The sequence below is a fragment of the Magnolia sinica genome, chromosome 3 (assembly GCF_029962835.1).
Source record: "Magnolia sinica isolate HGM2019 chromosome 3, MsV1, whole genome shotgun sequence".
NCBI classification, from domain to species: domain Eukaryota; kingdom Viridiplantae; phylum Streptophyta; class Magnoliopsida; order Magnoliales; family Magnoliaceae; genus Magnolia; species Magnolia sinica.
In genome coordinates this window covers 47,766,933-47,773,218 of record NC_080575.1, presented here as the reverse complement: position 1 = coordinate 47,773,218, position 6,286 = coordinate 47,766,933, and the positions used below count along the sequence as shown (strand labels likewise).

Below are 6,286 nucleotides of genomic sequence, written 5' to 3'. Positions count from 1 at the left end.
TGGCAATGATGGTGGCCAACAAGGAAAATGCTTGGGCCAAGAGCTTGTCTAGTGAGCTTGGGTTTTCAGCATGAATAGGAGAGGCCCATGCATCAGTGATCCAATTATACAATGCTGGGTCTCAACATGGATGGTCCATGCGCTGAAAATCCTGAATGTGCATCTGCCCATGCATATATTGCAGGTGGGCCCCACATTTTCAACATATTGGCTCCACTATGAGCATGACTTGGGCCAAAGCTTAGGCCAATTGTGCCTGAGAGAAATGGATGATAGGACAAATATGACCAATGTTATGCAATCAACATATATGAAGAACAAGGGGTGAACCTCATAATTATCATGCTGAAGCTGATTTACTAGTTTATATAACATCATTTCCACTTATAATAGAAAAATAACAAAGTACATTATTTTGAAGTATTTTATTTATTCATTGATCCACAAAAGCATAGCTTATCAATAAAAATATAGTTACCATTCAAATACGTACTGAGAAATTAAGTATTACACAAACAGTCTTTAATAGAATAGTACATGTATCTTTTTTGGATCCTCCTGTCTGTTGTATCAACATCAACATAATAACCTGCTTGATGAATCTGATCCCATACCTGTGGAAATGTAGGAATAACATCAAAATCCATTCAACTTCTACATCATGCAAATAGAAAGAGGTAAAACTCTTAGTTGATATTAAAGTTCTCAAAAGCATTGTGTCCTAGATCCTTGACCTTTTTAAAAAAGAAAAAAAGAAAAAAAAAGAAATTACTATCTCAACTCCAAGGAGCATTTTTTGGAAGGCTACTCAACTTATATTATTATTATTTTTTGAAAAATCTCATATTAAAGAAAAAGAAGAAGAAGAATAGAAGATGATGAGAAGGCCTCCATTGAAAGTACAAGAAAAAAGCCAAAACATGACCAAAAAGCCAGGCAAAAAGGAAGGGGGGAAAAAAGATCAACCTGCATAAAAGGACTCCAAGGTGGAATGGATTCAAGGAAAGAGACATCCTAAAAGTAAGGGAAGACATTGCCCATCCTGTAGCCATGAAAAGGATTCTCCAACACAGCATGTCAATCTGGCAAGACTTGCTTGCAAAGATTCTACAACATCTTTCATTCCAGATTCACTAAAATACAATAAAAGAAACCATCTTCCAAGACCACATCTCCATGATTAAAAAAAAAAAAAAAGCGTTGCACCTCCATACCGCATGCAATTTAGCAATCAAGTGACAAAAGAACCAAACAAAATAGAAGAGCCTTAAAAAAGGAATTTCCACACACCTTCAAATGCCACACAATGGATATTTGTTAATTCTTCTACCTCCCATAAAGCACATGTCAATTCTTCTGCCTCCCATAATTGAAAATTTTTAATACACACATTAGGTTGGGCCCCGCCGTGATGCATGCCAAAGCTCAGCATATAGATCATCATTTTCATATGAAATCAGAGAACCATAAAAATTTCATACATCTATAAATCTTGTGAAATATAAGAAGATGAAATTGGTATTGAAAAAAGAGGCCCCTCCAAAAGAAGATCCATGATTCTTCATATTGATCTAAATTAAGGGCAACCCTCTGTGAAAGAGCATACAAAATGCCTTTCCCAAGGTAGAAATAACCCAAAAATATTCTAGATTAGAACACCATTTTATGAAAAAGCAAAAGATACCAATACAAACATACATACATACAAGCTGGCTAAATGCATTTACTTCAGTCATTCAAGGGAGAAATAACCCAAAATATCCTACATTAGGACATCACTATATGAAAAGGAAAAAGAATATTCTTCATGGCACATTGCCGACAAGCATTCGATCTCCTTCATTGTCCTCATAAATAAGAACATAGTTGGGAGTTACTACCTTACCTTCTTCATAAATAAGAACAAAGAATTTCAGAACTAAACCATTAGATCTGATGAAATCAACATCAAATCGAATTAAAAAAGGAAAAAAAATCCTCAACCATAAAAATGCTATAAAAAACCATAAAATCAACTGATTTCCAGTAGAAAAGGGGGATTGGGTCATTTTGAGGTGGGATCAAAGCTACAGATATATCCAAATTGCATTTGAATTCTTGCAACTAAAATTAAACTATAGCAAATCTGAGCTTCTTATGACAAAAGCAACTAACAAAACCAACCACTATCATAAAAATCCATCTATCAGCCATCATATAGTGCTATCAACAATTTCTGCTTAGGGAACTGTCTTCAAGGAATGAATCTGGACTGTCCATAGTTACAAACTTACAACCTATGGGACACCATGAAAGAATCACACCAGTCAGATGATCCTATCCACCTGAAAGCTAGCCATCTTCTATCTAAGTTGTAAGCCATATATGGAGGGTTAGGATCATCTGTTGAAAGTGATTCGTTAGAATCATAAGCAATCCATTATCCATGATGAGAACAAAAAAAAAAAACCCTAATTAGGGAGTTTTCAATTTCGAGTTCCTCACCTCCAGACACGGTAAATGATGATCAACCATACAAAATCCCAATCTGGGATAGAGCTCCTCCAGAAATAAGGAATTACAAAATCAGAAATACCAATTAGGGATTGAAAGTTCAAAAAGCCCCAATTAGGGATTTGGAATTTCAAAAATTCCCAATTAGAGATTTTTAATTTCGAAGCCCTATTAGAAAAAGAAAAAGAAGACAGAGAAGAGGAAGAGGAGAATACCACTGCCGCTGCCGAGAGAGAGAGCTGCTGGTCGTGAGGTCACGAGCGAGAAGGAGATGGCGAGAGCGAGAAAGGACGAGGATTGCGTGATGACCTTGCCACCACCGACTGGATGTGGATTGCGTGGTAGGGTGGAGAGATCAGAGAGAGGAAGAGAGAGACAGGGAGAGGAGGGAGAGGGTGTGAGAGAGAGAGAGAGAGAGAGAGAGAGAGAGAGAGAGGGAGAGTGCGAGAGAGGCAGAGACAGAGAGGAGAGGGTGCGCGCGAGAGAGACGGAGAGTGAGTTTTAGGTTTGGGTTTTGGGAAGATGGGTGCGGGCGGCCAAGAGACAGGGAGAGAGGGTGAGGGAGAGCAAGAGATCAAGAGAGGGCAAGGGAAAGAGAGAGACTGAGTGCGAGAGAGAGAGAGAGAGTTTTCGTCTCTGCGCGCGGGAGAAAATGGCGGACGGGGATGGGTTTTTTATTTTGGGAGGGGGTTTGGATTATGAAGGGGGTAGGTGACGGACGACTCCTTGGGGACGTTGAGTTTTAGGACTGTGAGGCCCACCGTGATGTATTTCATATATCCACTCCGTCAATTAATTTTAAATTATTATTTTAAGTGCTTATACAAAAAATGAGTTAGATCGAATATGTAAGGAGACCACACAACATATTAACAGTAGAAATTTAATTTTAATTATTTCTTATAGTGTGGTCCACTTAGACATTTAATCTAAATAATTTTTAGGCTCATGTACTAAAATTATATATCAGAATTGTTGGATGGCTTAGATCAAACACATATATTCCAATGGACCCCATGGATCCCCTTAAGCACCATCTATGTTTAATATGGTTTAGGTGAGGAGGTATGTTTTAGCTACAGATCACTTAGGGTTTAGCTACAGATTAAATCCGTAGCTATATTACTATGGATTTAATCCATGGCTAAAAGCTGTCAACGTCCATAGCCTTTGCTTGATTTTTTGGTTGTGAATGCTATAACTTGTGCTCTATTGCCTGATGAGTTCAAAAGAATTATTTCTTGCGATACAACTAAGTAAGCATGGGATGTTCTCGAAATGACACATGAAGGAACTACTATAGTCAAGAAATCAAAAGTTCAAGTCCTCACTACCAGATTTGAGGAAATTCGTATGGAAAAGAATGAAACTTTCATGGACTTCGATATGAAACTAAATGACATAGTAAATTCCATGTGGGATCTAGGAGATGGAATCCCTGAAAACAAAGTTTGCGTAAAAATATTGCAATCTCTTCTAGAGAGATTCAATTCTAAGGTTACTGCTATTCAAGAATTGAGGGATACTAATCTTATGAAGGTTGAGGAGTTAGTTGGTTCTCTTCAAAATATGACTTGAATTTTAAAACTCCTAAAGCTAAGTTTATTGCTCTTAAATCTTCTAAATTTATTTCAAAAGAAAATACAGATTCTAATTTTGAAGAAAATGAAGATGATATGGCAATGCTAGTTAAGAAATTTTATAGAACTTTCAAAAAAAAAGAAAAGAATAGATTTTCAAAAATCAACTGATAAAAGAAAAGGAAAATCTAATTCTTGGAAATCTAAAAATAAAGGACAGTCTATGTTTCAACTGTCATGAACATAAGCATTTAACTAATAAATGTCCTAAGAAGGATAAGTCTAAAAGAAAGGGCATGATTGCTACTTGGGATGAATCATCTGACTCTGAAAGCACTTCTGAGTCGGATGAATCAGACCAAAAAAATGCAAATACAAATGATGTGAAAGCCCTCGTGACTATATCCAGAGTCACTTCTTCAGATAGCTGTAATATGTCTGATTATGAAAATCTAAGGAATGACCTTGAAAATGAAAATGAAGACGATCTTCAAGATGCCTACAATGCCCTATACAAAGAAAGTTGTAAAATTGCTATTAAATTGAAAATTCAAAAAGAGAAATATGCTAAACTAAAAGAAGGACTTGAAAACATAGTTTTAGAAAAATCTCAATTTTCATATTGTCTTGAAAAAATAAAATTAGATTTAAGTTTTAAATCTTCTAAATTGAAAAATCTCAAAACTAAAATTGAGAAACTAAAACTTAAAGTTTCTTCTCTTCTGAGTTCAAAGGACATTTGGAAATATTATAAGGCCCGTATCCTAGTCTGTATCGTTCCATGGACTCCCGCGAACCTCCTCGTCGAATTCCGGCAACCCACGACCTGTAATCGGCATTTGTACGGGACCCTGAGTCGCATCCCGTAGATCTGAGTCAGCTCGACTCAAAACTTGTACCATCACAACTACACCGTCGCCACGGTTCCAATGCCCTGTCTTGCGCACCGATGCGATACCCAGGCCAGGAATTGTGGGCCCGCGTATATTTTGAAGAAACACCACACGTTGTAAATTTTGAGAAAATCTCTACAACCCATCACATCAATCAATCAAGTACTAGTCAAGTACACAACCCATGCCTCTCCCATCCCTTTCGTACCAATAAAGATAAGCAACCCATACACCATGTCACCTCACCCCCCATAAGTCAATTCTCTATTACACACACCCATCCCTCTCTTACACTACCCATTCCTCTCATCCCATCCTTCTTACACAACCCCACTCCTCTCTCATTTCACTCCATTCTCTACAATTTCCCAAGCAACCATGAGAGAAGAATCCTTAGGAGAGAAAATAAGCTATGCGTGTGACCCACTTCCTATCCCAAGATCCCACATCCTAGCCCTACAATCCTCATCATCTTCCATTAAAGAGAGAGAGAGAGAGCTAAGCAGCTTGGCATTTCATAGAACCAAGAAGATCCAACGGTGGGTGTTTATAGGATTAGATTTGTATTTTTGATGATGGGCCAAGTGAGGCCTACCGATCGGTGGTATGGATCTCACTTTGGACCCTAGGTGTGGCCGATGGCCCACCATGACTTATACCTTCATTCCATGATGGGGCCATTCTCCATGCACTCCATCATAATATTTATTTTCCTAGTATGTAAAGGGTCATCTAGACCTTGCATTTCGATGGAAAGGGATCTCCACCATTGAAATTTTTATTGTTGGGCCCACATGTAATGAGACCCACTAGATGTATGTTGTAATGCATGGAAGGGAGGGCCCATAGTATCGGGGTCCCTCCCATCGCACACATCTCTCTCTCTCTCTCTCTCTCTCTCTCTCTCTCTTTCTCTTTCTCTCCCTGTTTGAATGGCCCACCTTGGAGCATGATATTATCCATGCCATCCATCATCGGCGGTGGAAAAACCACTTCTACGTATGAGCATCCAGGCCGTCCAGGGCTTGGATGTTGGTGTTGATTCAAAAAAAAAAAAAAATAGAATATTATATTGCATGTGGTGGGCCACACATGGGACCCACCTAATATGGAAGATGATTGGCTGGTGTAACTCACACCAGCTATTTAGCTAATGAAATGACATCAGCAAGCTATGTGGAACCCACCCCATGTATATTGATCTAGACCGTCCACCTGTTGGGGACCCACAACACACATGTGTGTTATCTATACTATCCATTCATCTAGACGTGGCCCCACACCAGCTATGTAGCTGATGTATTGACATCAGTAAGGTGG

The 6,286-nt window shown here is 38.5% G+C and overlaps 1 long non-coding RNA gene across 1 annotated transcript; it reads right to left on the bottom strand.

Annotated features, from left to right (window-relative positions):
• Positions 1-549: 549 nt before the first annotated feature.
• On the bottom strand, positions 550-1,380 carry LOC131241541 (uncharacterized). Its single transcript, XR_009169102.1, has 3 exons — positions 1,291-1,380; positions 967-1,133; positions 550-614 (listed from the first exon to the last, which is right to left on the bottom strand). It is a non-coding gene; the product is annotated as an uncharacterized LOC131241541 (long non-coding RNA).
• Positions 1,381-6,286: the final 4,906 nt, after the last annotated feature.